This window comes from Arachis stenosperma, chromosome 5, assembly GCF_014773155.1.
Source record: "Arachis stenosperma cultivar V10309 chromosome 5, arast.V10309.gnm1.PFL2, whole genome shotgun sequence".
Taxonomy (NCBI): domain Eukaryota; kingdom Viridiplantae; phylum Streptophyta; class Magnoliopsida; order Fabales; family Fabaceae; genus Arachis; species Arachis stenosperma.
In genome coordinates, this window is record NC_080381.1 from 40,047,073 (window position 1) to 40,068,859 (window position 21,787).

The window sequence follows — 21,787 nt, forward strand, 5'->3', positions numbered from 1 at the left end:
GATTAAGGTGTGGAGCTCTGCTATACCTCGAAGTATTAATGCAATTACTATTGTTCTTCTATTCAATTCCTCTTGTTCTTGTTCTAAGATATCACTTGTTCTTCAACTTGATGAATGTGATGATCCGTGACACTCATCATCATTCTCACCTATGAACGTGTGCCTGACAACCACCTCCGTTCTACCTTAGATTGGGTGAATATCTCTTGGATTCCTGATACACGATGCATGGTTGATCACCTGACAATCGAGTGCTCGCCTGACAACCGAGCCAGCCATTCCGTGAGATCAGAGTCTTCGTGGTATAGGCTAGAACTGATGGCGGCATTCAAGAGAATCCGGAAGGTCTAACCTTGTCTGTGGTATTCTGCGTAGGATTCAATGATTGAATGACTGTGACGTGCTTCAAACTCCTGAGGGCGGGGCGTTAGTGACAGACGCAAAAGAATCAATGGATTCTATTCCGGCCTTATCGAGAACCGACAGATGGATAGCCGTGCCGTGACAGGGTGCGTTGAACATTTCCACTGAGAGGATGGGAGGTAGCCACTGACAACGGTGAAACCCTTGCATAAGCTTGCCATGGAAAGGAGTAAGAAGGATTGGATGAAGACAGTAGGAAAGCAGAGAGACGGAAGGGACACAGCATCTTCATGCGCTTATCTGAAATTCCCACCAATGAATTACATAAGTATCTCTATCTTTATCTTTATGTTTTATTCATCATCTATACCCATTTGAGTCTGCCTGACTAAGATTTACAAGATGACCATAGCTTGCTTCATACCAACAATCTCCGTGGGATCGACCCTTACTCGCGTAAGGTTTATTACTTGGACGACCCAGTGCACTTGCTGGTTAGTTGTGCGAAGTTGTGTTTATGCCATGGTATTGAACACCAAGTCTTTGGGGTTCATTACCGGGGATTATGAGAGTTGTGAAAAGTACTGTTCACAATTTCGCGCACCAGTATTGAATGTGAATATGACCAGACAAAATGAAATATGGAAATAATGAAAAAATTTATCATTGGAGAATCAGTCGAGGCCTAAGAGACAGTAGTTGACGGAATGGGTTGTACTAGACTTAGAACGGGAATGGGTGGTATGGTCACTGATCGAGGAACTATGGGAGGAGCAGGTTAAGTCACTTCAGTCTCAATATTAGATTGGTCAATCTCTAGAAGAAATGGTGGGATGTGCTCTTTTTACTTTCTTAGGGTTTGCACTAAGAAGAATGTCAGTAGCCCCACGTTTCTTTGAAGAAAGGGTAGCTGGGCCTGACTTCCCTCGGCCTCAACACTCCTGGATTTAGTTTTCTTTGAATCAGCATCCTCCTTCTGAGTTGTCCCATTCTTCACAGGATTTCTTTCAGAAGTGTACATGAACTGGTTATTTGCAACTATTTCAATGAGTTCCTGGGCTTCTGTAGGTGTTTTCTTCAGATGAATAGATCCGCCTGCAGAATGGTCCAATGACATCTTGGATAACTCAGACAGACCATCATAGAAGATACCTATGATGCTTCATTCTGAAAGCATGTCAGAAGGACACCTTCTGATCAATTGCTTGTATCTTTCCTAAGCTTCATAGAGGGATTCACCTTCCTTCTGTTTGAAGGTTTGAACTTCCACTCTAAGCTTACTCATCTTTTGAGGTGAAAAGAATTTAGCTAAGAAGGCATTTACCAGTTTTTTCCAAGAGTTTAGGCTGTCTCTAGGTTGTGAGTTCGACCATATACTAGCTCTGTCTCTTACAGCAAAAGGGAAAAGCATAAGTTTGTAGACCTCGAGATCAACTCCATTGGTCTTAATAGTGTCACAGATTTGCAAAAATTCAGCCAAGAACTAATGAGGATCTTCCAATGGAAGTCCATGAAACTTGCAATTCTGTTGCATCAGAGAAACTAATTGAGGCTTAAGCTCATCCAATGGCAAGAATAGAGATGCTTCTCCCATAGAAGTCGGGAGTTGGTGTAGTAAAGTCACCAAGCATCTTCCTTGCATTGTTGTTGTTGGGTTCGGCCATGTCTGTTTTGTCTGCTCCCTTTTCAAAAATTTCTGTCAGGTCCTCTTCAGAGTATTGTGCTTTAGCTGCTCTTAGCTTCCTCTTCAGAGTCCTTTCAGGTTCAGGATCAGCTTCAACAAGAATGCCTTTATCTTTGTTCCTACTCATATGAAAGAGAAGAAAACAAAGAAAGTATGGAATCCTCTATGTCACAGTATAGAGATTCCTTGATGTGTCAGAGGAAAAGAAGAATAGAAGGATGAGGTAGAGAGAGGAATTCGAACTTATAGAGAGGGAGGGGGTCCAAATCATTAAAGGAGGATAAGTGTTAGTGATTAAATAGAAAGAGATGGGAGAGAGAAGAAATTCGAATACTGAATAAAAGAAAAAGAAAAAATATTTTTGTTTTTATTTTAAAAATTAGTTAGTATTAGAAAATTAAGAAAGGAATAAAATTAGAGTTTAAAATAATTAGTTAATTAAAAAGATTTTTGAAGAAGTGGTTAGTGGTTTTCAAAAATTAGAGAGAGAGAAAAGTAGTTAGGTGGTTTTGAAAAAGATAAGAAAAAGTAAGTTTTGAAAAGATAAGAAGTTAGAAAAAGATTTTGAAATTAAAATTTGAAAAAGATATGATTTGGAAAAGATTTGATTAAAAAAGATATGTTTGAAAAGATATGATTGAAAAAGATTTGATTTTTAAAATCAAAATTGATGACTTAACTAACAAGAAACTAAAAAATATGATTCTAGAATTCAAATATTGAACCTTTCTTAACAAGAAAGTAACAAACTTGAAATTTTTGAATCACAACATTAATTGTTAGCAAGGATTTTCGAAAATATTAAAAGAAAAATGAAAAAGATTTTATTTTGAAAAAGATATGATTGATATGAGAGAATATGAAAAAGATAAGATTTTGAAAAATTGAAAAAGATTTGAATTGAAAACAAAATTTCCTCCTTGGTGTTATCCTGGCATTAAACGCCCAGAATGGCATCCATTCTGGCATTTAACACCCACTTGGCTAACTCTTTGGACGTTAAACGCTCAGCCAGGTACCCTGGCTGGCGTTTAAACGCCAGAAATCCTTCTTTACTGGGCATTTTGAACGTCCAGCTTTTTTTCTGTGATTCCTCTGATGTATGTTATGAATCTTCAATTCTCTGTATTATTGACTTGAAAAGACATAATTTTGATTTTTTTTGAATTTTTAATGATGAGAGAAAAAAACAACAGAATGAAATTAAACATGAAAAACTAAGATCAAAACAAGGAATGCATGCAAGAACACTTTGAATGTCAAGATGAGCATCAAGAACACTATGAAGATCATGATGAACATCAAGAACATATTTTTGAAAATTTTTAAGAAAAGAAAGACATGCAAGACACCAAACTTAGAAATTTTCATACTAGAGACACTAACAATTTGAGAATGCACATGAGAAACAACAAAGACACAAAACAAGAGAATTTAAAGATCAGACAAAGAAAATCATCAAGAACAACTTGAAGATCAATGAAGAACACAAGAACACACTTTCGAAAAATGCAAGAAGAATAAAGACATGCAATTGATACCAAACTTAAAAATTGACACTAGACTCAAACATGAAACACAAAATATTTTTTTGTTTTATGATTTTTTTTGTATTTTTTCAAAAATTATTTTGAAAAAGAAAATAAGAAACTCAAAATTTTTAATAAGAATTCCAGGAATCATGCAATGTTAATCTAAAGTTTCAGTCTAAATAGATTAGACATGGCTAGCCAACCTTTAGTAGAGCATTACATACAACAGCCAAATTGATGGGAATAAAAAATGCTCCTCTGATGATAAAAGCATCATCTGAAACTCTAGAATTCATTCTTAAAAATTCTGAAGAAAAAAATAAAAAAAGAAAAATACCTAATCTAAGCAACAAGATGATCCCAGTTGTCCAAACTCGAACAATCCCCGGCAACGGCACCAAAAACGTGGTGCACCGAATTGTGATACACAACTCCGATACAACTAACCAGCAAGTGCACTGGGTCGTCCAAGTAATAGCTTACGTGAGTAAGGATCGATCCCACATAGATTGTTAGCTTGAAGCAAGCTATGGTCATCTTGTAAATCTCAGTCAGGCAGATTCACATGGTTATGAGATTTTGATGATTAAAAACGAAATAAAACATAAAATAAGACAAAGATACTTATGCAATTCATTAGTGGAAATTTTAGATAAGGGTATGGAGATGCTTTGTTCCCTCTGAGCCTCTGCTTTCCTACTGCTTTCATCCAATCATGCGTACTCCTTTCCATGGCAAGCTGTATGTTGGGGGATCACCGTTGTCAATGGCTACCGTCCGTCCTCTCAGTGAAAATGGTCCGGCTACAGGTTACGTAGGGCTAATCATCTGTCAGTTCTCACTTGTGTTGGAATAAGATCCAATGATCCTTTTGCGCACTGTCACTGCGCCCAGCACTCGCGAATTTGAAGCTCGTCACAGTCATCCCATCCCAGATCCTACTCGGAATATCACAGACAAGATTTAGACTTTCCAGATCTCAAGAATGCTGCCAATTGATTCTAACTTATACCACAAAGACTCTGATCTCACGGAATGGAAGGCTCTGATGTCAGGAGAGGCAACTATGCATCATGGACCAGGAGGCTAAGAGATATACATTCAAGCTTGTTTTCAGGTAGAACGGAAGTGGTTGTCAGGCATGCGTTCTTAAGTGAGAATGGCGATGAGTGTCACTTGATCATCACATTCATCATGTTGAAGTGTGAATGAATATCTTAGAACAAGAACGAGCTTGAATTGATTAGAAAATAATAGTAATTGCATTAATTCATGAGGAACAGCAGAGTTCCACACCTTAATCTATGAGGTGTAGAAACTCCACCGTTGAAAATACATAAGTGATGAAGGTCCAAGTATGGCCGAATGGCTAGCCCCCTAAATGTGATCAAGAGATCAACAGTGGTACAAAGATAGTCTCAAAAATGATCTGAAGATCTCCCCCTCTTTTTAAAATACAATAATAAAAGGTCCTATTTATAATAAACTAGTAACCTAGGGTTTACAGAAATAAGTAAATGATGCAGAAATCCACCTCCGGGGCCCACTTGGTGTGTGTTTGGATTGAGCATTGAAGCTTTCATGTGCATAGGCTTTTCCTGGAGTTAAACACCAGCTATGGTGCCAGTTTGGGCGTTTAACTCCAGCTTTTATGCCAGTTCTGGCGTTTAACGCCAGAAAAGGGTAGAAAGTTGGCGTTAAAACGCCGGTTTGCGTTATCAAAACTCAGGCAAAGTATGGACTATTATATATTGCTGGAAATCCCAAGATGTCTACTTTCTAACGCAATTAAGAGCACACCAATTAGCCTTCAGTAGCTCTAGAAAATCTATTTCGAGTGCAGGGAGGTTAGAATCCAACAGCATCTGCAGTCCTTTTTCAGCCTCTGAATCAAATTTTTGCTCAGGTCCTTCAATTTCAGCCAAAAAATACCTAAAATTACAGAAAAATACACAAACTCAGAGTAAAATCCAGAAATGTGGTTTTTGTATAAAAACTAATAATTATATACTAAAAACTAACTAAATCATACTAAAAACTACCTAAAAACAATGCCAAAAAGCGTATAAATTATCCGCTCATCAGGGTCTTATGCCAAAGCTTCATAATAATGGTTGAGATATTTGAAAAAATGTGTGTCCCTCTTCTTTTTCCATACCTTTAAGGCCTCATTGAAAACATACTTTACCTTCTTCAGATGCCATTTTACCTTATAATATTTTTCGAACTCAACAACTTCCTCGACATGCTTACTTTTAGTTTTCTTCGACACTTCAGCAGTTTGTGCAATAGAAAGAACCAAGTTAAAAAGTGCTTGCTCAGACAAGGTGCCGTGAGAATTATAATAAGAAGACCACCACTTGTGGAAAGCGGCTGTCGAAATAAAGCAAAACTTAAATGTCATATCTATGATATTGAAAAGTCACCCTTTGGTGATTAAGGTCCAAAATTTGATCAAACTCTTCCAAACTTGACACCTCATAGTGGATCATTTGTGCTTCAGGATCAAAAGAAAGAGGAGAAGGTAACGCTTGTGCAAGACCAAACTGCCTCGACATATATTGGGAAAAATAGGTGACCAATTTCTTTTTTTTTAGAGTCATGGTTGACTCATGAGGGAGACCCACAGGAAGAATTCAGGGAGTTAAGGTTTTCGAACATTGTTCATCGACAGTCTTTAAATTTTCAGATTTGAGGGTAGTTAAAAAATGGAGATACCCAATAGCACTTTTTCGATAGGTAAATGGATTTGGGTAGTAGGAAGAGTCACCATTAGTCTTGATGTTGAGAAGGAGAGTGATGAAACAACAAAAAGTATTGATAGATGACATGCTTTTTGGTTTCGACCAAGAAAGGAAAGAGATTCGAATACCATCATGCTGAGCTTTTGGAACTTTAGAAGAGGACGCAGTGAATCGAGGTTCGAGTACAGCTTTCAACCATAGATTTACAACCCAGAAAGGACCAAAGCGGTTGATCGAAGACTCACCTCGTTGAATCTCACTAACTACTAAAAAAGAGTTTCATACAATTGGCCCAGAATTAAAGAAGGTAGGTTAACAAATTTTTTACAATGAAGCATGATAGCTAGCGGCAAATAATTGCTTTTTGGGATCCAAATCAATTTTTGACAAATTATAAAAGCATTTAGCCACAAGAATAAGAAAGCTACCTGCTCACTGTCAGTCACATGGTCACCCTCAGAACCCATGTTATTTTGAATGAAATTCGACACAGAAGTCGAGTCAAAATTAATGTCGAAGACATCATTAAGGTATTCAGTAGCCCAACACGCATCCTCCCCATCGGAAGGAATGCCAGTCAACGAAGAAATTTTCATCAAGGTCGGGCCCATCATTTTATAAGAAACATGGAAATTATTAGTAGCAGGACACCAAAAGTACAAGCTAGCTCCCTAAGAGAGGTGCAGTATAAGACAAATTGAAAGTGGCTAATTTAAGAGCAAAAGCAATGCCTAAAGACTTCCATATAGACTTGTAAGTCAAATATAGTCTTGACATCCAAGTCGAGAATAAAGAACTAGACTCCTTAGCGGGTGCTGTTCCAAAAACTTGACTACCAAAATAGATAGCCCTAACATTTTTGCAAAATATCAAAGAAAGATGTTCAATGGGAGATGGAAAGAAAAAAGAGATAGATTTGATTTTTCTCGAGTTGAAAGGGCCCACATAGGAATATAAGACATTGGTGACCTTGAATGGAAGCAATACCTGGCTCCTCTAGAATGTGGTAGTCTCAATGTCAAGGTTGGGAGCTCGCAGTGTACCATCGTTGTTATAAAACCGTGACACATTGGCCACTAGAGGAGGAGGGTCTACGATGTGAACATCATCATCATCCTCTTCTTGTAAGGGAGATACGCGAGCAGTAGAAGCTACACCAGGAGTAGAAGCGGCAGCCGCAGCACCGATAGTGGAAGCAGGAGGAGAAGATGATGTGATGGCTACAATGGTTAAGGTAGTGATAGGAACAGCGGTGGAAGTTGTGGCGATAATGGTAGTAGGAGAATAAGTGGTGGTAACAGTGGGAATGCTGCTAGAATAGAGACCAGATTCTGAATCCATGGAAAAGACAAAGAAGAATTTCTGCAGAAATGAAGAATGATGAGAATGATGGAAATGAACGAAGTAGCAAACCCTAAGAATGTGAAAAGGTTTAGAAAGAATGAGGCTCATTAAATCCCATTGGGAATGTTATGTTTCCTAGAGAAATGCGCGAACTATTTCATTTCTGCATAACTATTTCATATCTGATTTTTTTTGTTTTTAAATTTTGCACACCAATCAGACAGTTTGATTTATGTGAGAACAAAAATTTGAAATTTGGCTAAGCTAATCGAACCATCCGATTTCTATATATAATTATTCTTTTTATGAAAATCAATTCGGACGGTCCGAGTTGATTGTTATATAATTTTTTTTGAATCAGTTAACACTAATCGGTAGGTCCGATATATGTGTGTGTGTGTGTGTGTGTGTGTAACTCGTAAACAATTTACATGCACATATGCCACAGACTTGTCTTCAAACAAGATCGTACCAAATAACAATATAATGTGGCACTTCACGTACCTCTGAATACTGTTTTCATCAATCAACTGTAAATTGTAAGACCCAAAACTTTTGAAAAGTTTTATTATGATCAAGTCTCAAATCATATAGTTATTTATAGTCTTAATTTCAGAAAATTATTTTACTAAGGATAATTAAAGTAAGTTTTGATTTATTGAATTTGATATGAGTTATGATTATTATCCAATTTTACAATTATTTGATTAAAAAAGTAATATTTTAAATATTAATACTGCTATTTTGGAAAATGAAGAAATTAAGTATATTATTTTTAATTATTTGATTTGAACATTTTATTGAAAATAATTTGTGAAAGTGATGAAGAAATAGTATTTTCTATATATAATTAGTGTTGTATTTAATTGAGTTTCAATTACTACATATTCCCAATTTTATGTGAAATTGCTATAGTGCCTCTAACCCTAACTTTTGAAAATGAAACCCTAATTCTTCCCAAACCTAGCCCCGGAAACCCTACTCCAATTGCCCTCTTCTCAGACCCAACAGCAGTGACACCAACCTTTCCCTTTTCTCAAATCATTCACAGCAGTAATGGGGGAAAGGGATGCAGAAGAAAAATAGATCCAAGAGAGATAGGGTGCGGAGTTGTGATCAGAAGAGGAGATGAGCCACGCTGCTGCCTCCGTTCAGCCCACCGCCACCGCACCGTCTGCACCGTCGCCAGAGAGAGCAGAACCGTCTGCTTACTTTTTTTTAAATATATTAGCTAAATTTTTGGAACAAAACTAAGAATTATTAGTGAATTTTAAATTATTTTTACATATAAAAATTAAATGGAGGATATATTACTAATAAACGTGTCACATAAGTATGTTTTAAAGAGAGAACATTGACTAGGGGTGTTCATGGTTTGGTTAATCCAAAAACCAAACCAGTTTTTTGGTTAACCAAAAATATAGTATTGGTTAATTAACCAAATTGGTTTTACATGATGAAACTGGTTATTAACCGGTTAGTAAAATTCAAAACCGGTTTTTAACCGGTTATTAAAACAAAAACCGGTTTTATATTAAAAAACCGGTTTTTACATTAAAAACCGATTTTTACACCAAAAACTGGTTTTTATATTAAAAAATTGGTTTTTATACCATAAAATTGGTTTTTACATGTAAAAATAAGTTTTTACATGTAAAAATAAATTTTTACACAAAAATTAATATTTTTACATAAAAAAACCCAGACTTTTCGAACCTTTTTTTAATTGAATTTTTTTAATCTAATTTTTTTCTTTCTAAATGATACGAGTAACATTTGTAAATAATGAAATCCCTTCCATTTCTTTTGTTCCTTTTTCTTTCTTATCTCTTTTCAGCATTTTCTATAAATAATTTTTTCTAATATAAATAATTTTCTTTCTAAATGATACGAGTAACTTTTTCTTATCTCCTTTTCTCTCCCCCTCCTCTTCTCTCTTCCTTCTCTCTTTCTCTTTCTCCCCCTCCCCTCTCTTTCTCTTCCTCTCTCTATCTCTCCCCTCTCTTTTATTTCTCTCTACCCCCTCCTTTCTCTCTCCACTTCTCTTCCTTCTCTCACTCTCTCTCTCTCTCTCCCATTTTTCTCTCTCATCTTCTTTTTCTTTTCTCTCTCTCCCCTTTCTCTTTATCTATATCTCTCTCCCTTTCCCATCTTTCTCCCCCTCCCCTTTCTTTCTCTCTATCCTTCTCTCCCTCTCTCTCCCCATGCTCTCTCTCTCTCCCCCCCTCCTCTCCCTCTCTCATTCTCTCTCTCCTCCTCTCTTTTCTTTTTCTCCTTCTCTTTTTCTATCTCTCTCTCTCTCCTTCTCTCTCCCCATCCTCTCTCTCCCCTCCCTCTTTTTCTCTCTTTGTCCTCTTTCTCTCTCTTTGTCTCTTTCTCCTATCCTTCTTCTCTCTTCTTATCTCTCTCCTTTTTTCTTTCTCCTCCTTTATCTTCTCCTCATCTCTCTCTTCTCTCTTGCTTTAGAGAGAAGAGGAGAAAAGAGATAGAAGAGGGATAGAGATTGAGAGAAGGTTGAGAGAGAAAGAGAAAAGAGAGAGTAAGAAAAAAAAGAGGAGAAGAAGAAAAAAGTAAGAGAGGAAGAGGAGGAGAGAGAGAAAATGGGATAGAGATAAAGAAGAAAAAGAAAGAGAGAGGAGTGAGAGAGAGAAAGAGAGAAAAGAAAAGAAAAGAGGGAGAGAAAGAGAGGGGAGAGAAATGAGAGAAAGAGAGAGAGGAAGGAGTGGAGAGAGAGAGAGAGAGAGAGAGAAGGGAAAAAATAGGAGAAAGGAGAGATAGATAGGAGGGAAGAGAGAGAGAGAGAGAGAGAGAAGGAGAGGAGAGGAGAGAGATAGGAGGGGAGAGAGAGGATGAGAGATAGAAAAAGAGGAGAGATGATTAAAGAGAGGAAAGAGAGGAGAGAGAGAAAGAGAGAGAAGGGAAGGGGAGAAAGAGGCAAGGAGAAAGAGAGAGCAGTGAAAGAGCGGAGAGAAGGAGAGAGACAGAGAGAGAGGTAGAGAGAGGAGAGAAGGGGAGAGAGAAAGAGGAAAGGGGAGAAAGAGAGGGAGAGAAAGATAGAGAGACAAGGAGAGAAAAAGAAAGCCGAGGTGGAGAGAGATAGAGAGAGAGAAAGAGAAAGAGGGGAGAGAGAGAAAGAGAGAAGAAAGGAAGTAGAGAGACAAGGGATAGAGGGAGGAGAGAAAGAGGGAAAAAGAGAGAGAGAGAGAGAGAGAGAGAGAGAGAGAGAGAGGAAGAGGAGATAAAAGAAAATGAGTGAGAGAGAGAGGAGGGAGAGAGAGAGAGAGGAAGGAAGGGGGAGAGAGGGAGAGGGAGAGAAATAGGGAAAAAAAGAGAGATAAGGAAAGAGAATAGAGAGAGAGAGAGGAGGGGGAGAGAGAAAAGGAGAAGACAAAGAGGAGGAGAGAAAGAGGAAATGAGAGAGAGGAAGGTGAGAAGGGAAAAAGAGAGATAGGAGAGAGAGAGAGAGAGAGAGAGAGAGGAAGGGAGAGAGAGAGAGAGAGAGAGAGAGAAAGAGTATGTAATTTGGTTTTGAAATTAGGTTTTGATTTTAATTTGGTTTTGGTTTTGGTTAACCTGTTAAAAACCGGTTTTTTAAAATTTGGTTTTGGTTAACCAATTTTAAAAAATATGGATATGGTTTTTAAAATGGTTTTATTAAACTGGTTAACCAAAATATGGTTATGGTTTTTTAACCGGTTAACCACATTTTGGTTTTTTTATGCACACCCCTAACATTGACAGAAGGGCTAACCTGTCTCATGAAATTAAATATCAAGGGTAAGAAATTGTATTTTTTAGGGATCAGAATGGGTATTCACTCTTTAAAAATTTTGGATAGTTTTTTAGTGTTAATTATGTTCATTAGAGTTTTTTTTAGTACAAGTTAGTTTTAATTTTTCGTCAATAGATTTGATAAACATTCTGAATATTCATGAATATAATGGTAGTTTATTCAAATTAAAACTCTAATCTTTTTCTTTTTGATTCATAGCGCATGTGTAGGACTATTAAACGGCCTAATTTAGATTGTTTAGTCCCAACCCGTCTAAATCTATGGGTTATGAGTTGACTTGTTTATTTTTTTATTTTTTCACGAGCATCATTTTTTAAGTTTGAATCATTTATGGCCATCAAGTTAGCCTGTTTATTTTTTTAATTTTAAAAAAAAAATTGGATGAAAATTTTTAGATTTCAACTAAAAATGATTTAAGAAAAAAAAACCACTATTAGCCCAAATTCCTTAAACAGAATTTTTTAAGGGTGAGTCGGATCAGGTCGGATTAAAAATATTGAAAGAAGTATTAGATTTTTTTAAAAATATAAAAAAATTAGTTTCACTTATTATTTTTTTAGGTTAATTAGTTTTAAGTTGTTTAATCCAAAATTTAACTTGTTATCCCATGAACTAGCTCATTTAACTTGTTATTTTTTGAGGTTAATTAGTTTTAGATTGTTTAATCTAAAATTTAAATGTGTCTACTTTTAAACAAAATTTCATCACCATTTAAGTGAATAAATAGACTGGTTTGATGAGTTTCATCCCTTTTGACATCCTACACGTGTGCCACACGCATATCTTTGGGTTTAGGTTCCCTGACTAATTAGAAAAAATCCTATTTAAGGAGAGAATGAGAGAATGAGAGAGAGGGGAAAAACATAGAGGGGTAGAACTAGGATATCACATCAACATTTAAGGATCCTAGTGTTTGGAATCGAGAAGAGTATCATTGCTTGAAAATGAGTCTCTCTCCATTTTTGTCGACAATTTACCAGTAGACATCTCAAAGAGCAAGTTGTTTCACCTTTTTAACTGGACAGAAGGTTCAATGATATATATCTTTGATGAGCGGATAATTTGTACGCTTTTTGGCATTGTTTTTAGTATGTTTTTAGTATATTTGGTTTAGTTTTGAGTATATTTTTATTAGTTTTTAGTTAAAATTCACTTTTCTGGACTTTACTATGAGTTTGTGTGTTTTTCTGTGATTTCAGGTATTTTCTGGCTGAAATTGAGGGACCTGAGCAAAAATCTGATTCAGAGACTGAAAAGGGCTGCAGATGCTGTTGGATTCTGACCTCCCTGCACTCGAAGTAGATTTTCTGGAGCTACAGAAACCCAATTGGCGCGCTCTTAACGGCGTTGGAAAATAGACATCCTGGGCTTTCCAGAAATATATGATAGTCCATACTTTGTCCAAGATTTGATGGCCCAAACCGGCGTTCAAAGTCACCTTCAGAAATTCCAGCGTTAAACGCCGGAACTGGCACCAAAGTGGGAGTTAAACGCCCAAACTGGCACAAAAGTTGGCGTTTAACTCCAAGAAGAGTCTCTACACGAAAATGCTTCATTGCTCAGCCCAAGCACACACCAAGTGGGCCCGGAAGTGGATTTTTATGTCATTTACTCATCTTTGTAAACCTTAGGCTACTAGTTTTCTATAAGTAGGACCTTTTTCTATTGTGTTATCATCTTTTGATCATGTTTTTATGATTGAACCCTCTTTGGGAGGCTGGCCATTCGGCCATGCCTAGACCTTGTTCTTATGTATTTTCAACGGTGGAGTTTCTACACATCATAGATTAAGGTGTGGAGCTCTGCTGTACCTCGAAGTATTAATGCAATTGCTATTGTTCTTCTATTCAATTCCGCTTGTTCTTGTTCTAAGATATCACTTGTTCTTCAACTTGATGAATGTGATGATCCGTGACACTCATCATCATTCTCACCTATGAACGTGTGCCTGACAACCACCTCCGTTCTACCTTAGATTGGGTGAATATCTCTTGGATTCCTGATACACGATGCATGGTTGATCGCCTGACAACCGAGTGCTCGCCTGACAACCGAGCCAGCCATTCCGTGAGATCAGAGTCTTCGTGGTATAGGCTAGAACTGATGGCGGCATTCAAGAGAATCTGGAAGGTCTAACCTTGTCTGTGGTATTCTGAGTAGGATTCAATGATTGAATGACTGTGACGTGCTTCAAACTCCTGAGGGCGGGGCGTTAGTGACAGACGCAAAAGAATCAATGGATTCTATTCCGGCCTGATCGAGAACCGACAGATGGATAGCCGTGCCGTGACAGGGTGCGTTGAACATTTCCACTGAGAGGATGGGAGGTAGCCACTGACAACGGTGAAACCCTTGCATAAGCTTGCCATGGAAAGGAGTAAGAAGGATTGGATGAAGACAGTAGGAAAGCAGAGAGACAGAAGGGACACAGCATCTTCATGCGCTTATCTGAAATTCCCACCAATGAATTACATAAGTATCTCTATCTTTATCTTTATGTTTTATTCATCATCTATACCCATTTGAGTCTGCCTGACTAAGATTTACAAGATGACCATAGCTTGCTTCATACCAACAATCTCCGTGGGATCAACCCTTACTCGCGTAAGGTTTATTACTTGGACGACCCAGTGCACTTGCTGGTTAGTTGTGCGAAGTTGTGTTTATGCCATGGTATTGAACACCAAGTCTTTGGGGTTCATTACCGGGGATTATGAGAGTTGTGAAAAGTACTGTTCACAATTTCGCGCACCAAGTTTTTGCGCCATTGCCGGGGATTGTTGAGTTTGGACAACTGACGGTTCATCTTGTTGCTTAGATTAGGTATTTTTCAGAGTTCTTAAGAGTGAATTCTAGTGTTTCAAGGTGATGATCTTACCATCACCAAAGCTGATTGATTATCATCAATTTAGCTCTTGAATGCAATGTCCTGCTGAAGCTTGGCTATCCATGTCTAAATCCTTTAGACTAAAAGCTTTAGACTAACATTGCATGATTCTTGGAATTCTCATTAAGAATTTTGATACCTTTATTTTCTTTTCCACTTAATTTTCGAAAAATCCAAAAAAAACAATTTCAAAATCATAAAAACCAAAAATATTTTATGTTTCTTGTTTGAGTCTAGTGTCTAATTTTAAGTTTGGTGTCTTGCACGCATTGTTTATTTGATCTTGGTTCTATTTTCAAGTCAATAGTACAGGGAACTGAAGATTCAGAACATGCAGTAGAGGAATTACACAGAAAAAGCTGGGCGTCCAAAACGCCCAGTGAAGAAGGATAGACTGGCGTTTAAACGCCAGCCAGGGTGCCTGGTTGGGCGTTTAACGCCCAAAAAGGTAGTGCATTGGGCGTTAAACGCCAGAATGTGCACCATTCTGGGCGTTTAACGCCAGGATGGCACAAGGGGGAGGATTTTGTTTTCAAATCAATTTTTTTCTCCAAAGTTTTCAAAGTTTTTCAAAATTAAATCTTTTTCAAATCATATCTTTTCAATCAAATGTTTTCAAAATCAATTTCTTTCCTTTTCAAAGATACTTGCTATCAATTAATGATTTGATTCAACATTTCAAGTATGTTTCCTTTTCTGTTGAGAAAGGTTTAATGTTTGAATCATATCTTTTCTTGATAGCCAAGTTATTAATTTTTAAAATCAAATCTTTTTAAAATTGTTTTCAAATCAAATCTTCTCAATCATATCTCTTTAATCACATCTTTTTTAAAAACAGTTTTCAATCATATCTTTTTTATTTCTAATTTCAAAGTCTTTTTCAAAAATTACTTGATTTCTTTCCCACTCTTGATTTTCGAAAATCAATTAAAGTTTTTCAAATTTTTTTTTTAAAATCTTTTTAACTTAATTTTCGAAAAAGCTCTTCCCCTCTTCTCACATCCTTCTATTTATGGAGTATCACTCCTCCTCAATGCACAATTCGAACTCTATCTCACTAAGTTCGAATTCTTCTACCTCTTTCTTCCATTTTTCTTTTCCTCTGACACCTCAAGGAATCTCTATACTGTGACATAGAGGATTCCATATTTTCTTGTTCTTTTCTCTTTCATATGAGCAGGAACAAAGATAAAGGCATTCTTGTTGAAGCTGACCCTGAACCTGAAAGGACCTTGAAGCGAAAGCTAAGAGAAGCTAAGGCACAACTCTCTGTAGAGGACCTAACAGAAATCTTCAAAGAAGAAGGACCGATGGCAGCCGAAAACAACAACAATGCCAACAATGCAAGGAAGGTGCTGGGTGACTTTACTGCACCTACTCCCGACTTCTATGGGAGAAGCATCTCTATCCCTGCCATTGGAGCAAACAACTTTGAGCTTAAGCCTCAATTAGTTTCTCTAATGCAACAGAATTGCAAGTTCCATGGACTTCCATTGGAAGATCCTCATCAGTTTTTGGCTGAGTTCTTGCAAATCTGTGACACTGTCAAGACTAATGGGGTTGACCCTGAGGTCTATAGACTTATGCTATTCCCTTTTGCTGTAAGAGACAGAGCTAGGACATGGTTGGACTCACAACCTAAAGAAAGCCTGGACTCATGGGAAAAGCTAGTCAATGCCTTTTTGGCAAAGTTCTTTCCACCTCAAAAATTGAGTAAGCTTAGAGTGGAAGTCCAAACCTTCAGACAGAAGGATGGAGAATCCCTCTATGAAACTTGGAAAAGATACAAACAATTGATCAGAAAATGTCCTTCTGACATGCTTTCTGAATGGAGCATCATAGGCATTTTCTATGATGGTCTCTCTGAACTGTCCAAGATGTCTTTGGATAGCTCTGCTGGAGGATCTCTTCATTTGAAGAAGACGCCTACAGAAGCTCAAGAGCTGATTGAAATGGTTGCAAATAACCAATTCATGTACACTTCTGAAAGGAATCCTGTAAACAATGGGACTAATCAGAAGAAAGGAGTTCTTGAGATTGATACTCTGAATGCCATTCTGGCTCAGAACAAGATATTGACTCAACAAGTCAATTTGATTTCTCGAAGTCTGTCTGGAATGCAAAATGCACCAAGCAGTACTAAGGATGCTTCATCTGAAGAAGAAGCTTATGATCCTGAGAACCCTTCAATGGAAGAGGTGAATTACATGGGAGAACCCTATGGAAACACCTATAATTCTTCATGGAGAAATCACCCAAATCTCTCATGGAAGGATCAACAGAGACCTCAATAAGGTTTCAACAACAATAATGGTGGAAGAAACAGGTTTAGCAATGGCAAGCCTTTTCCATCATCTTCTCAGCAACAGACAGAGAATTCTAAGCAGAACAACTCTGACTTAGCAACCATGGTCTCTGATCTAATCAAAACCACTCAAAGTTTCATGACTGAAACAAGGTCCTCCATTAGGAATTTGGAGGCACAAGTGGGACAGCTGAGCAAGAAAATTACTGAACTCCCCCTAGTACTCTTCCAAGCAATACAGAAAAAATCCAAAAGGAGAGTGCAAGGCCATCAACATGGCCGAATTTGGAGAGGAAGGAGAGGAGGTGAACGCCACTGAGGAAGACCTCAATGGGCGTGCACTAGCCTCCAATGAGTTCCCTAATGAGGAACCATGGGAATCTGAGGCTCAAAATGAGACCATGGAGATTCCATTGGACTTACTTCTGCCTTTCATGAGCTCTGATGAGTATTCCTCTTCTGAAGAGGATGAGTATGTCACTGAAGAGCAAGTTGCTAAATACCTTGGAGCAATCATGAAGCTAAATGACAAGTTATTTGGAAATGAGACTTGGGAGAACGAACCTCCTTTGCTCACCAAAGAACTGGATGACTTGTCTAGGCAGAAATTACCTCAAAAGAGACAAGACCCTGGGAAGTTTTCACTACCTTGTACCATAGGCACCATGACCTTCAAGAAGGCTCTGTGTGACTTAGGGTCAAGTGTAAACCTCATGCCTCTCTCTGTAATGGAGAAGCTATGGATCTTTGAGGTACAAGCTGCAAGAATCTCACTAGAGATGGCAGAAAATTCAAGAAAACAAGCTTATGGACTTGTAGAGGATGTTCTGGTAAAGATTGAAGACCATTACATCCCTGCTGATTTCATAGTCCTAGAGACTGGGAAGTGCATGGATGAATCTATCATCCTTGGCAGACCCTTCCTAGCCACAGCAAAGGCTGTGATTGATGTTGACAGAGGTGAACTGATCATTCAAGTGAATGAAGAATCCTTTGTGTTTAAGGCTTAAGGATATCCCTCTGTCACCATGGAGAGGAAGCATGAAGAGCTTCTCTCAAATCAGAGTCAAACAGAGCCCCCACAGTCAAACTCTAAGTTTGGTGTTGGGAGGCCACAACCAAACTCTAAGTTTGGTGTTGAACCCCCACATTCAAACTCTAAGTTTGGTGTTGGGAGGTTCCAACATTGCTCTGAGAAAATGTGAGGCTCCATGAGAGCCCTCTGTCAAGCTACTGACATTAAAGAAGCGCTTGTTGGGAGGCAACCCAATGTTATATTTTACATATTTTCCTTTGTTATTTTATTTTATTTTGTAGGTTGATGATCATGAGAAGTCACAAAATCAATTGAAAAATCAAAAACAGAATGAAAAACAGGAAGAAAAACAGCACACCTTGGAGGAAGAACCTACTGGCGTTTAAACGCCAGTAAGGCTAGTAGGTGGGCGTTTAACGCCCAGTCTGGCACCATTCTGGGCGTTTAACGCCAGAAAGGGGCACCAGACTGGCGTTAAACGCCAGGAAAGGGCAAGAACCTGGCGTTAAACGCCAGAAATGGGCACCAGCCCGGCGTTTAACACCAGAATTGGCTCAAAATGCATTTTTGCATGCCATTTGGTGCAGGGATGACTTTTCCTTGACACCTCAAGATCTGTGGACCCCACAGGATCCCCACCAACCCCACCAACACCACCACCCTCTCTCTTCTTCACCCATTCACCAATCACCTCAATACCTCTTCCCCAAAAACCCTTCACCTATCAAATTCCATCTTTCTCTTCACCACTCACATTCATCCTTCATAAAACCCCACCTACCTCACCTTCAAATTCAAACCACTTTCCCTCCCAAACTCACCCTCCCATAGCCGAACCATAACCCTTCCCCCACTCCTATATATACCCATCTTCACTCCTTCATTTTCCCACAACCTAAACCCCACTTCTTCCCCTTTTTGGCCGAACACTAAGCCATTCCCTTCTTTCTCATTTCTTCTTCTTCTACTCTCTTCTTTCTTCTTTTGCTCGAAGACGAGCAAACCTTTTAAGTTTGGTGTGGTAAAAGCATTGCTTTTTGTTTTTCTATAACCATTTATGGCATCCAAGGCCGGAAAAACCTCTAGAAAGAGGAAAGGGAAGGCAAAAGCTTCTACCTCCGAGTCATGGGAGATGGAGAGATTCATCTCAAGGGAGCATCAAGACCACTTCTATGAAGTTGTGGCCTTGAAGAAGGTGATCTCCGAGGTCCCTTTTTCACTCAAAAAGAGTGAATATCCGGAGATCCGACATGAGATCCGAAGAAGAGGTTGGGAAGTTCTTACCAACCCCATTCAACAAGTCAGAATCTTAATGGTTCAAGAGTTCTATGCCAATGCTTGGATCACCAAGAACCATGATCAAAGTGTGAACCCGGATCCAAAGAATTGGCTTACTATGGTTCGGGGAAAATACTTGGATTTTAGTCCGGAAAATGTAAGGTTGGCATTCAACTTGCCTATGATGCAAGGAAATGAACATCCTTACACTAGAAGGGTCAACTTTGATCAAAGGTTGGACCAAGTCCTCACTGACATCTGTGAAGAGGGCGCCCAATGGAAGAGAGATTCAAGAGGGAAGCCGGTTCAACTAAGAAGGCATGACCTCAAGCCCGTGGCTAGAGGATGGTTGGAGTTTATCCAACGCTCAATCATTCCCACTAGCAACCGGTCCAAAGTTACTCTAGACCGGGCCATCATGATTCATAGCATCATGATTGGAGAAGAAGTGGAAGTTCATGAGGTTATAGCCCAAGAACTCTATAAGGTGGCGGACAAGTCCTCCACCTTGGCAAGGTTAGCCTTTCCTCACCTCATTTGTCACCTCTGTTATTCAGTTGGAGTTGACATAGAAGGAGACACCCCCATTGATGAGGATAAGCCCATCACTAAGAAAAGGATGGAGCAAACAAGAGACCCCTCTCATCATGAGATCCCTGAGATGCCTCAAGGGATGCACTTTCCTCCACAAGACTATTGGGAGCAACTGAACACCTCCCTAGGAGAATTGAGCTCCAACATGGGACAACTAAGGGTGGAGCACCAAGAACACTCCATTCTCCTCCATGAAATTAGAGAAGATCAAAGAATCATGAGAGAGGAGCAACAAAGACAAGGAAGAGACATTGAGGAGCTCAAGCACTCCATAAGACCTTCAAGAGGAAGAACAAGCCGCCATCACTAAGGTGGACCCGTTCTTTAATCTCCTTGTTCTTTATCTTCTTGTTTTTCGAATTTTCATGCTTGTATTTATCTATGTTTGTATCTTATGATCATTAGTGTCTTAGTGTCTATGCCTTAAAGTTATGAATGTCCTATGAATCCATCACCTTTCTTAAATGAAAAATGTTTTAATCACAAAAGAACAAGAAGTACAGGATTTTGAATTCATCTTTAAAACTAGCTTAATTAGTTTGATGTGGTGGCAATACTTTTTGTTTTCTGAATGTATGCTTGAACAGTGCATGTGTCTTTTGAATTTGTTGTTCATGAATGTTAAAATTGTTGGCTCTTGAAAGAATGATGAAAAAGGAGACATGTTACTGAGGATCTGAAAAATCATAAAAATGATTCTTGAAGCAAGAAAAAGCAGTGAATACAAAAAAAAGGGGAGAAAAACGAAAAAAAAGGGGAAGAGAAAAAAGAAAGAAAAAGAAAGAAATAAAGTTGTGATCCAATGCAAAAAGAGTGTGCTTAAGAACCCTGGACACCTCTAATTGGGGACTCTAGCAAAGCTGAGTCACAATCTGAAAAGGTTCACCCAATTACGTGTCTGTGGCATGTATGTATCCGGTGGTAATACTGGAAGACAGAGTGCTTTGGGCCACGGCCAAGACTCAATAAGTAGCTGTGTTCAAGAATCATCATACTTAACTAGGAGAATCAATAACACTATCTGGATTCTGAGTTCCTAAAGAAGCCAATCATTCTGAATTTCAAAGGATAAAGTGAGATGCCAAAACTGTTCGGAGGCAAAAAGCTACTAGTCCCGCTCATCTAATTTGGAGCTAAGTTTCATTGATAATTTGGAGTCTATAGTATATTCTCTTCTTTTTATCTTATTTGATTTTCAGTTGCTTGAGGACAAGCAACAATTTAAGTTTGGTGTTGTGATGAGCGGATAATTTGTACGCTTTTTGGCATTGTTTTTAGTATGTTTTTAGTATATTTGGTTTAGTTTTGAGTATATTTTTATTAGTTTTTAGTTAAAATTCACTTTTCTGGACTTTACTATGAGTTTGTGTGTTTTTCTGTGATTTCAGGTATTTTCTGGCTGAAATTGAGGGAGCTGAGCAAAAATCTGATTCAGAGACCGAAAAGGGCTGCAGATGCTGTTGGATTCTGACCTCCCTGCACTCGAAGTAGATTTTCTGGAGCTACAGAAACCCAATTGGCGCGCTCTCAACGGCGTTGGAAAATAGACATCCTGGGCTTTCCAGCAATATATGATAGTCCATACTTTGTCCAAGATTTGATGGCCCAAACCGGCGTTCAAAGTCACCTTCAGAAATTCCAGCGTTAAACGCCGGAACTGGCACCAAAGTGGGAGTTAAACGCCCAAACTGGCACAAAAGTTGGCGTTTAACTCCAAGAAGAGTCTCTACACGAAAATGCTTCATTGCTCAGCCCAAGCACACACCAAGTGGGCCCGGAAGTGGATTTTTATGTCATTTACTCATCTTTGTAAACCTTAGGCTACTAGTTTTCTATAAGTAGGACCTTTTTCTATTGTGTTATCATCTTTTGATCATGTTTTTATGATTGAACCCTCTTTGGGAGGCTGGCCATTCGGCCATGCCTAGACCTTGTTCTTATGTATTTTCAACGGTGGAGTTTCTACACACCATAGATTAAGGTGTGGAGCTCTGCTGTACCTCGAAGTATTAATGCAATTACTATTGTTCTTCTATTCAATTCCGCTTGTTCTTGTTCTAAGATATCACTTGTTCTTCAACTTGATGAATGTGATGATCCGTGACACTCATCATCATTCTCACCTATAAACGTGTGCCTGACAACCACCTCCGTTCTACCTTAGATTGGGTGAATATCTCTTGGATTCCTGATACACGATGCATGGTTGATCGCCTGACAACCGAGC

The 21,787-nt window shown here is 38.4% G+C and overlaps 1 non-coding gene across 1 annotated transcript; it reads left to right on the forward strand.

The window, feature by feature from the left end:
- Positions 1 to 1,534: 1,534 nt before the first annotated feature.
- Positions 1,535 to 1,642, forward strand: LOC130983995 (small nucleolar RNA R71). The gene has a single exon (XR_009087958.1). It is a non-coding gene; the product is annotated as a small nucleolar RNA R71 (small nucleolar RNA).
- The last annotated feature ends 20,145 nt before the right edge of the window (positions 1,643 to 21,787 follow it).